Source organism: Macrobrachium rosenbergii, chromosome 12 (assembly GCF_040412425.1).
Source record: "Macrobrachium rosenbergii isolate ZJJX-2024 chromosome 12, ASM4041242v1, whole genome shotgun sequence".
Taxonomy (NCBI): domain Eukaryota; kingdom Metazoa; phylum Arthropoda; class Malacostraca; order Decapoda; family Palaemonidae; genus Macrobrachium; species Macrobrachium rosenbergii.
In genome coordinates, this window is record NC_089752.1 from 57,493,323 (window position 1) to 57,512,766 (window position 19,444).

Consider the following 19,444-nt stretch of genomic DNA (forward strand, 5'->3'; position numbering starts at 1 on the left):
TTTTCAGCTCATTCTGTAGAATTTTAAGAGGGCGCAAACACAGGAATTTTCTCTTACATCTTCGTTATGTGTAAAGCCTTTCAGTCTATGGTCTGAATGGAGAGCAAATTAGATTAGAATTAGAAAATTAGGTGGAGGAATGATTAATCATGTTGAATTGTTTAAGTATTTAGGAACAATGGTATCCAGTACAGGTTCCCTAGAATTGGAATTTAATGAAAGACTGAAAAGCCTAAATCAGACCATGGGCTGGTTGAATAAGATGTGGAGTTCAAATTGACTGAAATTACACACGAGAGTAAGTTTGTACAGTATTCTAGTACAGTATTGCTCTTTGGATGTGAATCATGTTATGACAGTGAAACTATTACTGAAAGATTTTGCCAATTTGAGACAAAAACTTTGAGAAAGAGTATCAATAGTCAGTTAGCAAGATAGAGTGAGAAATGGTGCCTTAGAAGAAATCATGAAAGTTCCCTGTGTAGACAAGAATGATAAAGGAGAAATGGAGATGGCTTGCATTTGTCTTTCATACCACCCTAGAGTGAATAGTGCATTATATTGTCCGTTGGGTTCCTGTGTGTACCAGAAGAGTTGGAAAACCCAGACCTACTTGAATGAGAACTATGATGTATGTAGAAGATAAAATACAGGAAATGTAAGTGGCTGAATTTCACAGAAGTGTTGGAGGTGTTAATGATGGAAAGCTAGTCACATATGAACAAACCTGTCAGTTAACCTTATTGTGAAACAGATTTTATCAAGGGTTAGATCTCTTAAAGAAAGAGATTGTAGGATAACTATACAAATAGAATTTTTATATAAGTAACTTAACCAAGTAATTACATAGCTATTGTTTCTAACTAGTACAGCAGCTAAAATTTGAAAACTCGCGGTAGTGATCTCTTGTTTTGGTTTAGGTAACAAGTCCCGCCCACTTTCAGGAAATAGAGGAACAACTTGGTAAAGAACTTCAATTTGTTTTTGCTGGCTGATGACGAGGGTTGTTAGTTCTCAGCTAAATTTGGAAATTTGTTTCTTTGCTGGTTTTTCGTTTGAGACAAAATTGGTGAAGTATATTTACTTTTGGTGGCCTTTCAGCAATTAGTCAGTGATAAGTTTTTTCTTGAAAGACTTGATTTTCACATTTTTGACAGGTTTCTTTCAAGAATTAGACTTTTCCCGACTTAAGACTTTGGTAGCCAACTTGTCTGTGACGATGTCTGACGCAAGTACATCTTCCACTTGTTATTGCAGTTTAGGCTGCAAAATGAGGTTGACTTCGGCTAAGTATGATTCGCATACCATATGCGCAGATTGCAGGGGTCAAGTTTGCTCATTAATGTTAACTTGTGATGAATGTGTAGACTGGGATCCTAAACAATGGAAAGTCTCAAGTTCTCATCATTCTAAATTAGAAAGGGATAGGAAGAGAAAGGCTTCTATTAGGAATGACAAGAAGACTGCAGCTAGTCAGGAATCTTCTAAGTCTCATAGTAGTATTGATGTGCCTATTGTATCTATGCCTGTAATGTCCCCTATTCCCATTTCTCCAGCTGTACCACCTGTTCCTTTACCCAGCTCCCACACTTCCGAACCCAGTGCCATTGCCAGCCTGGAGTCAAAATTCGATCGGTGGTTCGAATTAATAGTGGAGTCTATGTCCCAATTAGGGACTTCGGTTCAAGCCCTAATGAACCAAGTGAATAAAGTCAATGTGAATAGTGCAAGTGAAGTGCTGGTGGAGGAGCTGGTTACCCATCCTGCCAAATCTCCTAGGCAAAGGTCCCTGGCAAACTCCCCTGAACTTGGGAGAAGCCATACTAGAGGCACAAGGGAGGTCAGTGGGGTCTGCCCATGGGTAGGCAGCCCCTCAGTCGCTCCTGTAGTTAAGTTCCAGGGTGCAACAGACAGCCAGTGGAAAGGCTTCTTTTCAGAAGTGCATTGTCTTTCCTTGAGTTCAGAGGCTTCTAGCCCTGAAAACAGGTGCCAATGGCATTCTAGTGATAAATCCAGGCCAATGAAAAGGCCAGCGTGGACATATCCTGCACCCCTCAGGTGCCTCGTAAGAGGACCAAGGATTCTCGCCCAGCATGAGAGGAGCCTTCTGGCAGTTTCTGGGATAGCCTAGAACATTTCACTCGAGTGTGTTCAGATGCGAAACATCAAATGTTGTCTCGTAAACGTTCGTCTTCAGTTCTTAGATGCAACCGCTCTGATCCGCCTGTCTGCGCTGCAGTGTCCGTGTGCCCAGTAGTGCCTAACGCTCCTTAGTGCCCGATGTATTGGAGTCTCCTAAGCTCCCAGTAGTGCCTAAGCACCCCTTGGCTTCCCAGCACAAAGTAGCTTCCCAGCACCCAGAAGCACCCTCATGTACAGAGACTCCTGAGCTCCCACTAGCGCCTGACTGCCCAGTCTTCTCTTCTAAGTGCTCAGTGCCAGCTTTGGTTTTGGTGGCACCAACTTCACGGCGCCAGACTTCAACTTCTTCAGTCATGGATCCATCTTTAGCTCCCATCCACCAGAGGCTGGATGATATCTTAGGTTTTTTAAAAAACTTCCTCCTGCGGCTAAGCCGACCATGGACTTGTCCTTGTCACCAGTGTCTTCTGCAGAAGAGGAGTCTATTAAGGATGCAGATGATGACTCTCCTTGCACTGCATATGCAGCACTTCTGCATTTTTTACTACAGAATGTTCCTGCCTTTATCTCACCAGCGGCCCCATCCTCTCCTGCTTCCACGTTCATGATGAGCAATTATCCTGTCGAGCCCTCCAGGTTGCCCAAGATAGTGCTCTTTACGTTGGCAAGGAGTGCGCTGAGTGAAGTAGATGCTTGGCTCTCAGTCACAAGGGAGTAAGGGAAAGCTTCATTCAGTTTCCCTCCTGCCCGGCTTGCTAATAGAAGGTATGCTTCTTATGCCAGTGGAGAAGCTTCTTCCATGGGGGCTGCTGCATCCCCCCAGGGGACTTCTCTTGGCTCATTGACTCCTCTCAGCAATCAGCTGTTTCTTTGGCTAAGGCCATGTTTTCGGCAGCTGAAATTGACCATTGTTTCGGAACCTGTTCAAAGTATTCAAAGTTGTCAGCTTCTTGGACTGGTCATTGGGCACCTTGGCACAGAAGATATAGGACTACTCTGACTTGCCTGCGGACTTTGTTTTGGACGCTCTTGGGGTCCTCTCTTGCGCTGATAAAGGCGTCAGAGACAGCTCTAGGGAGTTAGCCTCTCTTTTTATGATGGGAGTGTTAAAGAAGAGAGAACTATGGTGTTCATACACCACTAAAGGAGTCACTACAGTGCAGAAATCGGTACTCCTTTTCTTCCCCCTGGTAAAAGATTATTTATTTCCACATTCAACCGTCACTGACATTGTCTCGCAATTGCACAAGAAGTCGACCCGGAACCTTTTGTCACAGTTCTCGAGACGTCCAAAGTATATTCTATCTTTCAGTGGGAAGTCGGCCTCCCCCTTGCAGCCTTATCCCTTTTGTGGTGGGAGACAAAGATCTTCTTCCAGACCTCGGTCAAATGTCCGCTTCATGTCTCGAGCAGTCAAGAAGTCCTCAACTAGGGCTTCATCATAGAAATGAAGACCATGTCCTCCATACCCTGGTAGGTGCCTGGCTCCATCTCTTCTGGGAGGGGTGGAAAAAGAAGGGAGCATGGAAAAACCTTCATTAGTCAAGAAGCCCATTGTCTTGACTGCCTACTCCGTAGGTTCAGAGAGGTATTTGGCCCACTTAGAGGAAGTTTCTGCCTTCCTCTCCAAGAGGGCAGTAGAGATAGTCCAAGATGTGAACTTGAAGGGGTTCTACAATTGTCTTTTATGTAGTCCCCAAGTCTTCAGGAGGATGGAGACTGGTCCTGGACGTCAGTGCTCTGAATGTCTTCATTCAGAAGACAAAATTCAGAATGGAGAAGATTCACTCCATTCTTGCATCCATTTGTTAAGGAAACTGGATGGTCTCAGTAGACATGCAAGATGCGTACTTCCACGTCCCCATACACCCGGACTCGAGGAAGTACCTCAGATTCGTTTTCCAGGACTGGGTCTTCCAGTTTCGACCCCTGTGTTTCAGACTGTCGACAGCCCCTCAAGTTTTCACCCGCATTCTTGCTCCCCTTGCAGGTGGCTCCATCTTACAGGCATCAACATCGCACTCTACCCAGACGATTGGCTCCTACTCTCCCTGACAAAGGAACAGTGCACGGAGGACCTTCGCAAGACCCTTCTTTTAGACCAGGATCTAGGGTTACTAATCAGACTTCAGAAATCCCAGCTGGCTCCTTCTCAGGTGACAGTATATTTGGGGATGATGCTGAACTCTCTAGTTTTTTGGGCTTTTCCGTCCCCCAAGAGAGTGGAATCCTGTCTACAGACGGTAGACGAGTTTCTTGCTCTCCAAACATGCTCTGCCAACAAATGGATGAGTCTCCTCGGAACTCTGGCATCCATAGAACAGTTCGTTTCCATGGGAAGATTACACATGAGAGTTCATGAATTCTTCCTCGGAACCAGCTGGGACAGAAAAAGTCACCCAGACTCATTCACTTTTCCAGTAACCCACGAGATCAAGAAGCACCTGCTTTGGTGGAGGTCCAAAGACAAGTTGCTGGAAGGGAAGTCCCTTCTCATTCAGAACCCTGACATAAGCTCTTATGCAGACGCATGAGACACAGGCTGGGGGCCTCTCCTGGGAGGCAAGAAGGTCTCTGGGACATGGTCACTAGAGCAAGAGAAGCCTCACATAAATGTGAAGGAGTTAAAGGCAATCCACTTGGGGTTGCAAGCCTTTGTGTCAGAGGTGTTCAGCAAGACAGTGGCAGTCCATTCGGACAATACCACAGCCCTGTCTTACATCAGCAAACAAGGGGGAACGCATTCTTTCTCCCTCTGCGAAGTAGTGAGGGATCTTTTCCTCTGGGCAAGTCGGAATCAGACAAAAATGGTAACCAGATTCGACCAAGGCAGACTGAATGCCCTGGCAGACCAGTTGAGCAGATGCAGTCAAGTCATTCCCACAGAGTTGACTCTAGATCCACTAGTTTGCCTAGACCTGTAGTATCTGTGGGGGAAACCGATGCTGGAACTCTTTGTGACTTTAAAGAACTATCGTTTACTGTTATTTTGTTCATCAGTCCCAGACCCCTCGGCTTGGGTGGCGGATGCCATGTTGAAGGACTGGTCCAACAAAGATCTGTATGCCTTCCCCCCATTCGGGATGATCAGAGAAGTCCTGAACAAGTTCTGGTCCCACCAGAATGCGTCGATAACACTAATAGCCCCATTCTGGCCTCTAAGACAGTGGTTCCCGGATCTCGTGGAACTTCTGGTAGATTTTCCCAGGCTTCTACCACTAAAATGCGATCTGCTCAGAAACCTCATTTCAGACAGTTTCATCGAGGGTTGTCAGATCTAGCTCTGACAGGTTACAGACTGTCAAGAAATTACTCAGAGCTAAGGAATTTTCAAGGGCAACTGCAGATTCTGTTGCAAAGTGTAGACACCAGTCATCTTCCAGTGCATACCAAAACAAGTGTTCTGTCCTCCGCACTTGGTGGAGAAATAATGGCAACTTGTCTTCTAAGATGTCTGTAACAGAAATTTCAGATTTTCTGTTATTCCTGAGGACCACCAGAGGTTTGTCCTCTTCCACAATTAAAGGTTACAGGTCCATGCTTAACTTGGTTTTCCGACATAGCGGCCTGGACCTTTCTGCTAACCGAGATATATCCAATCTTGTTAGATCTTTTGACACTAGTAAGCAAAGAAATATGGAATGTGGTCCTTAAATGGCTATCTAGTCCTGTTTTCGAACCTCTTAACCCCACGTCCTTTAGGAATCATACTAAGAAGGCCCTCTTCCTGGTTGCCCTAGCCACTGCTAAAAGGGTCAGTAAAATACATGCAGTTGACAAAAGAGTAGGATTCGCTCAAGGCAATGCAGTCTGCTCTTATACCCTAGGATTTCTTGCAAAGAATGAGACTCTGTCAAAACCCTGGCCTCGTTCTTTTAACATCAAGAACCTAGTGCAAGTGTTAGGTTCGGAAGATGAAGAGAGAGTGCTTTTTCCCGTGAGGGTTTTAAAATATCACCTACGCAAGACTGAGAAAGTACGGGGACCTGCCAGTAACTTGTGGTGTTCAGTCAAAGACCCCTCTTGACCCCTTACGAAGAATGCCCTGTCTTTCTTTTTAAGGGACCTCATTTGTGAAACTCATTCTCATATTGGAGTAGAACTGTTTCCTGTTTTTAAAGTCAGAGCTCATGACATTAGAGCTGTAGCTACGTCGTTAGCTTTTAAGCACAATTTCTCTCTCTCTTCCATTCTCCAGGCTATGTTTTGGAAATGCAGATCGGTGTATGCGTCCCTTTACTTAAGGGAAGTAGAAACGATTTATAATAATTGCAGTACCCTAGTCCCATTGTCGGTGGCTGGCATGGTGTTGGGGGAGGAAGTGTAGGAAGTATCCCCTCTATCCTGAATCTCTTCACCTTGACATAGGTTGTTGAGTCTTTGAGGGAGCCTGGGGGTATGATGTACGTGAATACCCGCCATCTTTTGGTGGTGGTTTTTTAATTTTTATAGTGTAGGTAATAGTGTTGTTTTTGGTCTGGTTGTTTTTTTGTGACAGTACTGCGCCCAGGGAAGAGACAAATTTTTACACTTTATTAGCAATCAGAAAGGTCTTTCGCTTAAGGCTCCCACTTACAAAGCAGGCACCCCACAGCTATATTGCTGCATCGCTACGGGGTAAGATGAGCACCAGCCAGAGGCAGTATATTTTTGCCGCAGCTCTCTTACCAGGTAAAGAAACAACAAGCATTGTACTAATGCTGGTAATTTTTTTGTCTGTTCTCAAATTCATTATATGTACAGTACTAATGTTTTGGGGTAGTAGTGGTCTGTGCATCCCACCTCCTATCATTGTGGGAATCAGCTATGTAATTACTTGATAAGTTACTTACATAAAAATGACATTTTTATATCCATTTATATCTATTTTATATCTATTTACCAAGTAATTACAGAATGGGAGCCCACCCTCCTCCCCTTGCATGGGCATAAGGGCACAAACAAATTGAGGTTCTTTGCCAAGTTTTTCCTCTCTTTCCCAAAAGTGGACGGGACTAGTTACCTATTCCAATACAAAAGATTGCTACCGCAAGTTTTCAAATTTTAGCTGCCGTACTAGTTAGAAACTATAGCTAGTTAGAAACTATAGCTATGTGATTACTTGGTAAGTATATATAAAACTTTATTTTATCATAAAAATGTCATTTTTAGCTTTGTCATAGTGCTACAGATACTGGAATTAGGGTGAATTGGTTTAGATTTGAAATGAAAAATATAGTGAGCGTCGTGAAGGATCATGGTTCAAGCACAGATGAAAATGATGGTGTAGTTCACCAAACATAAGTAAAGAAGGGACTAGGAATAATATTTGGTTATGCTGATCTTTGTATCTTTTTCTCCTTCTTCATGTAGGGCCATTTTTCATATAATATGCCTTGTGCAGCTTCATCTCTTTGGCAGCTCCATTGTTGTATGTCGCTGAGTTTTCATCCTTCCCCTTTTGGTCTATTTTCACCTTAATCTGCAACTTACCTTCATCAACTGTGTTTTGCCCCTTCTTTGCAAACAGTTCCATTAGAGCCAGTAACCTCCTCATCGTCAAGAAAATGCCACAGTTTTTACTTCTAACGTGATCTGACATGGTCTGTCATAAATTCATTACCTTCTGCTTGCTCTTGTGTATCATTACCAATTACTTTGGGTTTGTCTTAAAGATATTAGTCACTCCCATTGTGCCTTCTGTAAGGGAATGGGTTGTGATAAAGATATTGTAGTAATTGTTGAGGGATTAGAATATCTAATGGTGTGAGAAGAGAATGACTTATGCTAGTAGGAAAAAAGGAATCCAAGTCTGTTAATCATTTTATATTTCTTCCTTACTTAAGATGTGGTCCTAGGTTTCTTTGCTAATTGTTGATATACAGTCAGATTAAGTTATCCAAATAACTGCTAGTTTTTTTCTTGATAAAGGACTGCCTATTTTCAAGACATACAAAGCATAAGATAATTTGTTCAGTAAATGTACAAATACTAATTTTAGAGCGTTGTCCTCCCTGCTCCTCCCAATCCCAGTATCAAGAACATGATTGTTGATTTTCCGTAAGGCTTACATTAAGAACAAAAGTAACAGGGAGCACTTAACATGAGTGTTGATTTTCCATGAGGCTTATATTAAGAATAAAAGTAACAGGGAGTGCTTACCTGAGAGAGCAGCTTCAGTCATTAATTAAAATGTTAGAGCTTGGCTAATTTCCACTGTCTTGGATTAGATAATTACATTTTTTAAAAACTGTTTTTGCTTGAGTTTTAATTTCACTCAAAACAGCAATGAGGAGTCACCTCAACCTCTTGCCATTCATTAAAAGCTTAGTCAGTGATGAATCCTCTTTTGAAAAATCCAGCTTTGAGATTCATGTTATTCCCATGATAGGGGTTATATTTAAAATGTTTGTGTTGTTACAAACCCATTGGTAATAAATAACCTAACTTACATGTAAACTGCTCTCCAGTTGCACCAACTTGTTAGATTCTGGAAAACAAAAACCTAGATTCTGGAAAACAAAAACCTCATACGCACTTCCAGACCACTAATATTTTTGTTTTTTCTATCTAACACATAATGGCAGGCACTCAGAACAAATTTGTCAGAACATTTACTGAGAGTATTGTCGTCACTTGGATATCTGCAGGGCTCTATGGCAGGTGTGGGGAATGCCATTGCCAAATATATTTGCCATGTGTTTGAATGCCAGGCTGCCACTGTTCTTTTCTTTGAAGCTGAACCAAGCAGCCTGGGTAATGGATGCAAAGCTGCATGTTTGGGATGGCCTTGATATCTATACCTTTTCCCTCATTTGGCCAGCTGTGTCTGATACTGGTGAAACTTCATCACCCACAGTCCTTTCTTCTTGGAGGGCCCTTTTGAAGCAGCCGCATTTTCATTGGTTTCAGTCTCATCCAAAGTCAGTGTATCTTCACACTTGGAGGTTATCCAGTGTAGTCTTCTCATTGCCTTATTCTCCACACAGGTCCTAAGAATACACTGGTCTAAAAAAATGATCTACTGGAACTGTCAAGTGATCTGGGCATACTTGGCGATATTGCTGGAGAAGTTTTCCCAGCTGAGGATCAAGGCACACGAGGACTTTGCCTCGTCATCGCTGTTGGCCTTCTGTTCTCAGAGCAGATACATGGAGATGCCACAATATCTTGTAAAGGTGTTACCAATATGATGTTACCCATAAGTCTTTTGATTTGTTTGGGGGGATATGTCATTTGTCTTTATCCTTTTCATGATCTTCATTCCTCAAGTTTATGGCAAACATTGCATGAATATTTTCCTGTAGTGTCTGTCTTCATGTCTTATGTGACCAGTAAGTAGGTTGCTTTTGGAGTTACCAGCTACTAATATGCAACCCAGTCTTTAAGGATGATGCACCTTACACCTCAAGACATCTTGAGACCACTCACAATTTTAGGAGAGGATCGACTTCTGACCTTATTGCCTTCTGTTTTGTCTGTACAGCCTTTTATTGAGTATCTTTGTCCTCCCTCAATTGTGATTCAGGTTAATTACGACTAATCCATTTTTTATATAAGTAACTTACAAAGTAACTACATAGCTATTAGTTTCACTTAACTGCGGCAGTTCTAAATTGAAATTCACAGTAACACGCTATTCTTTTATTGTAGGTAACTAGACCCTGCCCACTACCAGGGAAGAATAGGTACAACAGTGCTGAAGAGACCAATTCGTTTCTGCTGGTCAACCACAGTACAATGGTTGGTTGAGCAGCTCTGGTTCTAATTTCGCTGGATGATTGTATCTTTCTCCTTTGGTGAAACATTCATTCATGTTGGCAGCGTGCTATTTATTATCGTAGCTAGTTTATGGACTTGTGACTTATTGTGACTTATTATGTCAGGTTCTAGCATGTCTGTGTCTATTATTAGGTATTGCAGCAAAGTCTGTAATACTGGACTTACTTCTGCTAAGTATGACTCGCACACTTTGGGTTGCCATTGTAGAGGACAAATTTGCTCGTTTGAACTTGAATGTGACGAATGCAAAGAATGGAATCAGGGTAAATGGAAAGTTTTGGAAGCACATCTAGATAGACTCCAAAGAGACAGACAGAGAAAGGCGGCTGCTAGAGCTGAGGCTAAAGATCCAGCTAGTCAGGTTTCTACTCTGAAATCGGATATTGCTTCTCAACATGTGCCTTCTACACCTCTACCTGTGTTCTCCCTGATCGCCAGCCCACCGACTTTTCCTCAAACTCCATTACCTGGCTCCCATTCTTCCAAACTCGATGCCATCGCCAGCCTAGAAGCTAGAATTGACCAAAAGTTTGGTCTGCTTGATAATACTGTAGCCCCAAATTGGGTCTTTGGTTAAGGCCCTTATGGATCAGGTAAAGTGTAATTAGTGTTGGTGCAAGTGCAGTTCAAGTGGAGGGTGACTACTTGTCCCACTGATGCTCCTAGACAAGAGTCAATGTTAGACTCCCCCAAACTTGGGACCCCAAACTTGGGAGGAAGAAAACCGGAAGTTCAAGGGAGGTCGGTGGGATTTGCCCACGGATAGTTGTCTCCTCAACTGAACCTGTTGATCGAACCCAGGACTCGGTGGACTGCTATGGGAAAGGCATCCATACGGATATTCATGCTGTGTTGTCAAGTGGTTTAGACACCAGTGCGGACAGGGGCCGTAAACATTTTTCAAAAGTGTCAAGGCCATTGAAAAGGCATGCTCCTTCCGCTGAGCACGTTTCCCCTCTCCCACGTAAGATTCCCTGGGAACAAGAATACAGTCCTCTTCCCTCCTGCAGTTTTTGGGTTAGTCCCGAGCGGGTTGTGCATAACACTTTGGTGGTGATGGAGAGCCAGTCTTTGACGCAGCATTCCTCATCTAAGTTGTCCGAATGCCTAACTTCCAGTCCTTATCGGCTTGTGCTTGACACTTTGATGATGGTGAGCAGGTCTTTGATGCTGCATTCCTCATCCAAATTGTCTGAGCGTCCAGTGGCCAAGTGCCTGGTTTCCGAACGTGTAGTGTCCTACTGTTCTGTGTTGAAGCTCCCAGTGTCCGACCGCCCAACTCTGAGCTGCCAGCTTCCGCGCACACAGTGTCTGAACGCCCAATGTCTGAGTGTATGGTGTTAGATCGCCAAATGTCCGAGCACCCAACTGCCGAGTGGTGCCCAGTGTCCTTACGCCCAGTTTCTGAGCTCCATGTGTCAGAATTCTCGCCTTCGGTATGCTTGGCGCCAGAAGCCAAACGTTTGGCGCCAACGCCTGCTGTCACGAATCCATCTTTGGAACCTATTCAACGGCAGTTGGATAATGTCCTTGGACTTTTACAAAAGCAACCTACTGCTACACAGGATCAGACGAACTTAGCTCCTTCTCCCATTACATCCAGTGAGGAAGCCGGCGAAGAAGCCATTGATCAAGAACATACTACATCAGCGTATTCGGCGCTCTTGAGGTACTTCCTCTTCTGCTATCCGACTTTCTTCTCTTCAAGGGCCCCGTTGTCACTTGGTTCAGCCTTCATAATGAGACAGCCAGTAGAGACCTCTAAAGTACTGAAGATGGTCCTCTCCTCATCCTAGGAAGGTGTTAGCAGGCATTGACAGTTGGTTGGCAGGAAAGAGGGAGCTTGGTAAAGCGGCTTTTAGCGCACCTCCCTCCCGTCTGTCGCCAAGGAGGCACTCATCCTACTCCACTGGGGAAGTGCCTTCGCTGGAAGTTTCTGCCTCCTCCCAAGGGGACTTCTCCAGCCGTGTGGATGCAATGCGGAGATCAGCTCTTAACTCTGCCAAGATTATATTCATGTCTTCGGAATTAGACCCTTTCGCGAAAGACGTTTTTAAAGCCTCCGAAGTATTCAGCTTCCTAGACTGGACAATTGGGGAGTTGGCCAAGAAAATAGAAGACTGTAGTACACTTCCAGAGGACTTCACTGTGGACTGGCTGGGAGTACTCATGTGCATTGATAAGGCCATTAGGAATGGCTCTCAGTAGCTGGCTATCTTATTCTCCATGGGGGTTCTTAAGAAAAGGGAACTGTGGTGTACCTTTACCTCCAAAGGTGTTACTACCTCTCAAAGATCAGCTCTCCTGTTTGTGCCTTTAGATCGGTCAGCTTTATTCCCAAGAGCTACAATAGAGCAGATCACGTCGGGCTTACAGAAGTAGTACACAGGACCTTTTGATGCAGTCGACAAGGCATGCCAAGGAACCAACCCATGGCACTTTGGTCTCATTCAGCACAAGAACTGTCTCCCCGTTGCAACAGCAGCCCTTTCAAGGCAGAAGAACCAAATTTCAGCCCCACCCGTGCTCAAATCTGCGATCAGTCTGGCCAGCCAAGAAGTCGTCCTCCAAACCTGCCTCTTGCAAGTGAGGTTCCGGCCTTCCATGTCCCCGTAGGAGCCAGGCTTCTCCAGTTTTGGGACAAATGGGATGCCAGAAACGCAGAACCCTGGGTAGTATAAGTCCTACAAGAGGGCTGTGCCATCCCATTCAGGGAAAAACCTCCTTTGACATCCTCGCCTATCAGCTTAACAGCCTACTTGGAAGGATCGGAGAGGTTTTTGGCCCTGAAGGAAGAAGTATCGTCCCTACTCTGGAAAAGAGCTGTGGAGTCGGTCAAAGATGTAAACACAGAGGGGGTTTTACAACCGTCTGTTTGTCGTCCCCAAGGCGTCAGGAGGTTGGAGACGGTCCTAGATGTCAGTGAGGTGAACTTTTTTGTGCAGACCACCAAGTTCAAAATGGAAACGAACCGTTAAGTCTTGTCAGCCATTCATCAGGGAGACTGGATGGTAATGATTAACATGGAGGATGTGTACTTCCATGTCCCAGCACATCCAGACTCAAGGAAGTATTTGTGGTTCGAATTCCAGAGCAGGGTCCTTCAGTTCAGGGTTCTCTGTTTCAGCCTCTTTACAGCTCCGCAAGTATTCACGCATGTTCTCGCCCCTGTAGTGAGATGGCTCCATCTCATGGGGATCAATGTCTCTTTATATCTGGACAACTGGCTACTACGCTTCCCATCGAAGACAAGATGCATGGAGGACCTTCAAAAGACTCTAGTACTGGCCCAACAGTTGGGTCTTTTAATCATTGTTAAAAAATCCCAACTTACTCCGACACAGTCGATTCCCTATTTGGGGATGAGGATCGATGCTCTGACTTTTTGGGCTTTTCAGTCTCACAAAAGGATTCAAAACTGCCTGAACAAAGTAAGAAACTTCATATCTCACCCATTGTGCGCAGCCAACAAGTGGATGAGTCTGCTAGGCACTCTCGTCCGTCAAGAAATTTGTACCTCTAAGAAGGTTACACACAAGAGTCCTGCAATTCTTCCTAAAGGCCAGTTGACAGAGGAAAACTCTCCCAGAATCCTTCATTTTCCACATCACTCCTGAGATCAAGGAGGATCTTCAGTGGTGGCTTGCAGAGGAGAGGTTCTCAGTAGGAAAGTTATTACACCCGCTGAGCCCTGGCTTAATGTTGTACTCAGATGTGTTGGATCTGGGTTGGGGGCGCTTTTGAATGACATGGAAATATCCGGGAAGTGGTTGTCAGAAGGCGATTCACTTGGCCCATCAGCATTTTGCGGCAGAGACTTGCTGCAAGACAATCACAGTCCACTTGGACAACACGACTGCATTGGCTTACAACAAAAATCAGGGAGGGACTCATTCCTTCTCCCTTTACGAAGCGGCCAAGGAACTTCTTCTCTGGGCAGAGATCAACCGTACCAGGATAATAACTCGCTTCATCCATGGAAAGTTAAACATTCTTGCAGATGAGTTAAGTCGCTGCAATTAGGTCCTTCGGATGGAATGGATGCTGAATCTACAAGTGTGCACCGACCTGTGGAAACAGTGGGGAAAACCGTTGGTAGACCTGTTTGCGATGTCGAGGAACCATTGCCTCCCTGTCTACTGTTCTCCAGCCCCGGATCCTCGGGCACGGGCAACAGATGCCATGCTCCAGGACTGGTTGGACTTGGATATCTATGCCTTCCCACCATTCAGCATGGTGCAAGAAGTCCTAAACAAGTTCATGATCCACACCAACATGTCCAGGACACTTGCAGCTCCATTTTGGCCACAGAAGGAGTGGTTCCCAGACCTTCTGTCTCTTAATAGACTTCCCCAGACTTCTGCCTCAGAAGAAAAGCCTTCTAAAGCAGCCTCACTGCCATTGCTTCCATCTAGGCTTATCCGCTCTTACTGTGGCTTCAGACTGTCAGGGAGCTTGTGAGAGCGAAGGGCTTTTCAAGAAAAGCTGCAGAAGCAGTCGTCAAGAGCAGACGTCAGTCTTCCACTAATGTCTACCAGGCAAAGTGGACAGTCTCTCATGACTGATGCCGAAGACACAGTGTATCGTTGTCTAAAACCTCTGTAGCACAGATTGCTGATTTTTTATTTCTGAGGTCCTCTCTGGGCTTGGCCACCTCTACAATCAGAGGTTATAGATCTGTGCTAAATTCTGTGTTTAGACATAGAGGTCTCGATTTGTCTGCTAATCAAGACATAAGTGACCTAATTAAATCCTTAGACACATCCAAGCAAGAGAAGTTTACGTCATTTGCCTGGAATCTAGATGTCATCCTCAAATGGCTCTCTGGCCCTCCATTTGAGCCCCTTCATGCCTTATCGCTAAGAAATTTAACCAAGAAGACTCTTTTTAGTTGCTTTCGCTACTGCAAAGAGGATCAGCGAATTACATGCCTTCAGTAAGCGAGTGGGTTTTTGACAAGGAGATGCTGTCTCCTCATTCACACTTGGATTCCTGGCAAAGAACGAAACCCCATCCAACCCTTGGCCTCATTCGTTTACAATCAAGAGTTTATTAGGTATCCATGGGCCAGCAGACCAGGAGAGAACCCTTTGCTTAGTTAGAGCACTAAAGTAGAGAACTCTTTGCTCAGCTAGAGCCCTTAAGTACTACAGTACTTAGATAGGACCAAAGGGATTAGAGGTCCCTCTCAGAATCTATGGTGTTTGGTAAAAAACCCCGCACAACCGTTATCTAAGAATGCCTTGGCCTTCTTTTTAAAGAGTGTTATTTCCGAGTCACACGCATAAATTGAAGAAGACGATCTCTGCTTTCAAAGTAAAACCTCCTGAGATTAGAGCAGTCGCCACTTCATTGGCTTTTAAGAACTTGTCGCTCTCCACAATTCTCCAATCAGCTTACTGGGAGTAAAAATCAGTGTTTGCCTCCCATTATTTGTGCAATGTGGAGACAGTCTATAATAATTGTAGTATGTTAGGCCCATTGGCTGTGGCTGGCATGGTATTGGGGGAAGAAGGATAGGGGATACACCTTCCAATCATCTATCTCCTCGCCTTGTCAAAGGATGCCTGATGGTGCCGTGTACCAGGAATGTCCATCAGTTATTGTTTTTTTTAATGGTTGGGTGATGGTTTTAATATTGTGTGGTAATGAATTTCTGGTTGTATTCATTGTACTGTGCCCAGGGCAAGGGCATTTATTTTGTAAGGCCTTGTCAGTCTTCAGAGTACTCCTCAACTGCAAGGTTCTCCCACTGAAGTAGAGACGACTCTCGGCTTTACTGCCGCGTCACTACAGGTTGAGATGAGCGCCAACCAGAGGCAGTATTTTCCTGTTGCAGCTTTTTCTCTCACCAGGTAAGGTTACAACAAGCATTACACCAATGCTAGCTACCTTTCTATTTCAAATTCATCTCCTTTAATGAGTGTTTTTGGGATTCAGCTATGTAGTTACTTGGTAAGTTACTTATACAAAAATGACATTTTTATGATAAAATAATGTTTTATATACTTACCAAGTAACTACATGATCAGTGCCATCCCATCTCCCCTCTCATCATAGGGCACAAACAAATTAGGCTCTTCAGCACTGTTGTACCTATTCTTCTCCAGTAGTGGGCGGGGGGTCTAGTTACCTACACTAAAACAATAGCACATTACTGTGAATTTCAAATTTAGAACTGCCGTGGTTAAATGAAACTAATAGCTATGTAGTTACTTGGTAATTATATATAAAACTTTATTTTATTATAAAAATGTCATATTATCAGCAAGTAGTGCTTTAATGAATAAGACATGTTTTTCATACTAATCAATTTACCATAATTCATGGTGCCCTTACCTCTGCAGTATCTCATTCTGGACCCTTGAGGTTAGTTTGAAAGAAAGAAAAATATTGGAGATGTCTGGCTGATGATCTCAGCATGTGCAGTGAGTTTTTTGTCTTCCAGGATCTAATAATTTGGTGTAAGTGAACTGTCATTTGCTCTGAAGCGGGGCTATTCATGATTAACCCTTAAACGCCTGTTGGACGTTTTAAACGTCGTCCAAAATTGTCTGTCGAATGCCAGTGGGCGTTGCAAGCGTGGAAGCTGAAATCTTTTTAAATATTGGAAAAATAATGATAAAGATCTAGTTGCGGAAAGATTTCAAATCGGCGCTTCTCGGCGGATATGGGGTTCACTGATCAGATGTTGTTTGTTTTTGAGCGTCACAGGCAGCGCATCTTGTAATCCCCCTTCTTGTCTCAGAGAGCATCAGAGCAGCACCTTGCGGGGCGATATTTTTAACGCCAGGCGTGTTGGTTGAACTTTTGTAGTGTTAGCGTATTAGGTGCTGCAACAGAGCGTTTGCAGAGATGTCGCGAAGGCGTCAGGCGTGAAAGCGCACATTACCTGTCGGAGTGAGCGTGTGAGCGATTTTGGACTTGGATGCTGGAGAAGTACCCAGCAACCAGAGTGACCCAACTTCTCGGCGGCGTGTTGTTCGACCCCGCGTGTGACCTATGGCGACCAGGACCACATCCCGTTCTTTACGACCCCTGGAAGCATCGGGGGTGTCCTGAGGGCATCGAGAAACATTTGGGGCCTCCAACAGAAGGACATGGCAGTACTTGTTGGAGCTCGATCGAGCAGGTCGAAAGTCCTGATTTCGGTGGTAGTTGGTCATCTGGCGATGATGACATCCACACGCCTGGCGTCGCGATGATGAGTATTTGCCCCCAATGTCCGTCGGGATCCTCAGCAGGAAAGTGAATTAGAGTTTAGTGGGTTTAGTGCCTGAGGAAAGTGAGTTGAAGGAGGAGGGGATGACTCGATTGTGGCTGGTGGGGACGAAGAAGAAAGTGATGGGGAAAGTGAAGAGCGGCCCAGCTGGGAGTGTGAAGTCGACGTGCCGTCTTGTCTGCGGCGCAAACCGTAGAAAGTGCTGCTTGTCGACAGCTCGGTGAAGAGCCGTTAGATCGAAGTGTGAGGGTGGTCGGAGGACCCCACCCCGCCTAACATGCCATTCACGGCAGTATATACCTGGGCAGCCAAATCCCTGCCTCTCACAGGACTGGGGGTTCATTCAGCTTTTCCTGTGTGAGAGGTGCTTGAATTCCTGGTTGCGGAGAGCAGTGGGTGCAGCTCGGTATTACTGCCGTGAGGAAGTGCGGACGGCGTTATTAGCACCGCTGGCGGAGCTGCAACCTCGGACATGGCGCACTTTTGGGGCTCCACATGTTCTTTGGGATGATGCCTGCTGCTGACGTCAGGCAATAATGGAGAGCGGAATTTTTTTAAGTACGCCCTAATGTGGCCGGCGGCATTATGTCCCGTGATAGTTTCCTGGCGTTGGACGGGTATTTCAGCGCCTTCAACCCGAAGGGCTATACGGAATAACTTGACCGCCTCATCTTAGTCCGCCCAGTGTTGGGAGTTCATTCGTGAAGCGGTGCCAGACTCGTGGTTTCCGAAGAACCTTTCTTTGGATGAGGTATGATGCCATACAAAGGCGTCTAAGTATCAAAAGTGTACAACCGAAGAAGCCAAAAAAGTATGGTGTAAATTTATTTTTTATTACGAAGCCAACACTGGATGCGTCGTGGACTTCTTGGTGTATTCTGGGGTCTTCTCAGCTGCGTGACACTGTCTTGGTCTTGTGGTCGTTTCCGTAACCGGGATACCACCTGTTTATGGATAATTGTATAACTCGGTATCCCCTGGCCAGAACTGTATGAAGCAGGTGGTGCACGTCAGTGGTACCTGCCGGTTGGTGCGTGGGGCCCGAATATCTCAAAGAGGTTTTACTGGCCACCACAGCATCATCTTGCAAGAAGGAGAGACAGAGTGGCGGAGAGGGAGATGTCTTGCGTCATCTGTTGGAAGAGGGGTCGACTCGTGCCCTTGATTACACGGTAGTCATGAGCCCATCAGAGGAGATCACCCAGCGGAAGAAGACACGCCCGGCAGGGCGAGTTACGTTTGAGGAGTTTCATGTCCAGCGCCCTGCTGTCATTGGACACTACAACAGGCACATGGGAGGTTGATCTCTTTGATCAACTCATCCAGTAATATCCCTTCGCCAGGAGAACCAGGAGGTGGACACAGAAGCTCCTCAAATACCTCCTTCAGTTGGCCCTCCAGAATGCCTACATCATTTACTGTGGGTATAATTCGGTTCGGAGGTTGACCCCATCCAGTTTCTTGAGGTGGCTGGAATGCCCTCATCAACCGATCCAGAGGTAGCCTTCCAGCGGCGCCCCCCCTGCCCGAGCTCAACTCTGCGAGAGGAAAGGTCAGATGTCATGATACCCCGACATCATAATTCCTCATCCTGCCGTCGCCGCCCCTGCTGCGACGACCTTGATGACGCCGCCTCAATTCCAGTGTCCCGTCGGATAGCCGACCCTGTGTGTCGGCTGCAGCCGAGAGATCACACACTGGAGCTCATCGAAGGGCAGAACAAGCGATTGCGGGTGTACCATATGAATGGCAAGAGGAGAGACTGGCGATGCGTGTGTAAGCACCTGCAAAGTGCACTTACGGTTGGAGAGTGTAACACAGGTACCACAATGCTGTTATTTATTGATGCGCGCCTGCCGGCGACACCGGGAGGCGCAGCGAGCCGCGAGGCGGCCCACCAGCGTGAAGCGCGCGTCTCTCTCCTCCGCTTGTGCCTCGTCGTGTCGGGAGGAAAAAATGCAAGACTCTTCAATGGAGGAGGAAAAGCAAAGAAACAACACGAAGAGTCAGGATTACAAATGAGTATTCTGCATTTATTTTTTTAGTTTTATATTTACAGTGAGTATTCTGCATTGAATTTATTATTAGTTTTATATTTAGGAGTGAGTATTCTGCATTGAACTTATTTTTAGTTTTATATTTATTACAAGTTTTTATATATCTGTATTCATTGCTGTTTTGTATAATTTCATTTTTGTAAAAACAAAGTTTTCTAACCATTCCTTTTTAGTTATGTTTTAAGTAACAAAAGTAAAAACAATATAATTTATATGTGTATATATGTATGATATATAATATATATATATATATATATATATT

General features: G+C 45.0%; 1 protein-coding gene across 1 annotated transcript in view; it reads left to right on the top strand.

Moving 5' to 3' along the window:
- The window catches only part of LOC136843678 (bleomycin hydrolase), a 162,040-nt gene that overhangs the window by 80,984 nt on the left and 61,612 nt on the right, over positions 1-19,444 (top strand). The window lies entirely within an intron of this gene.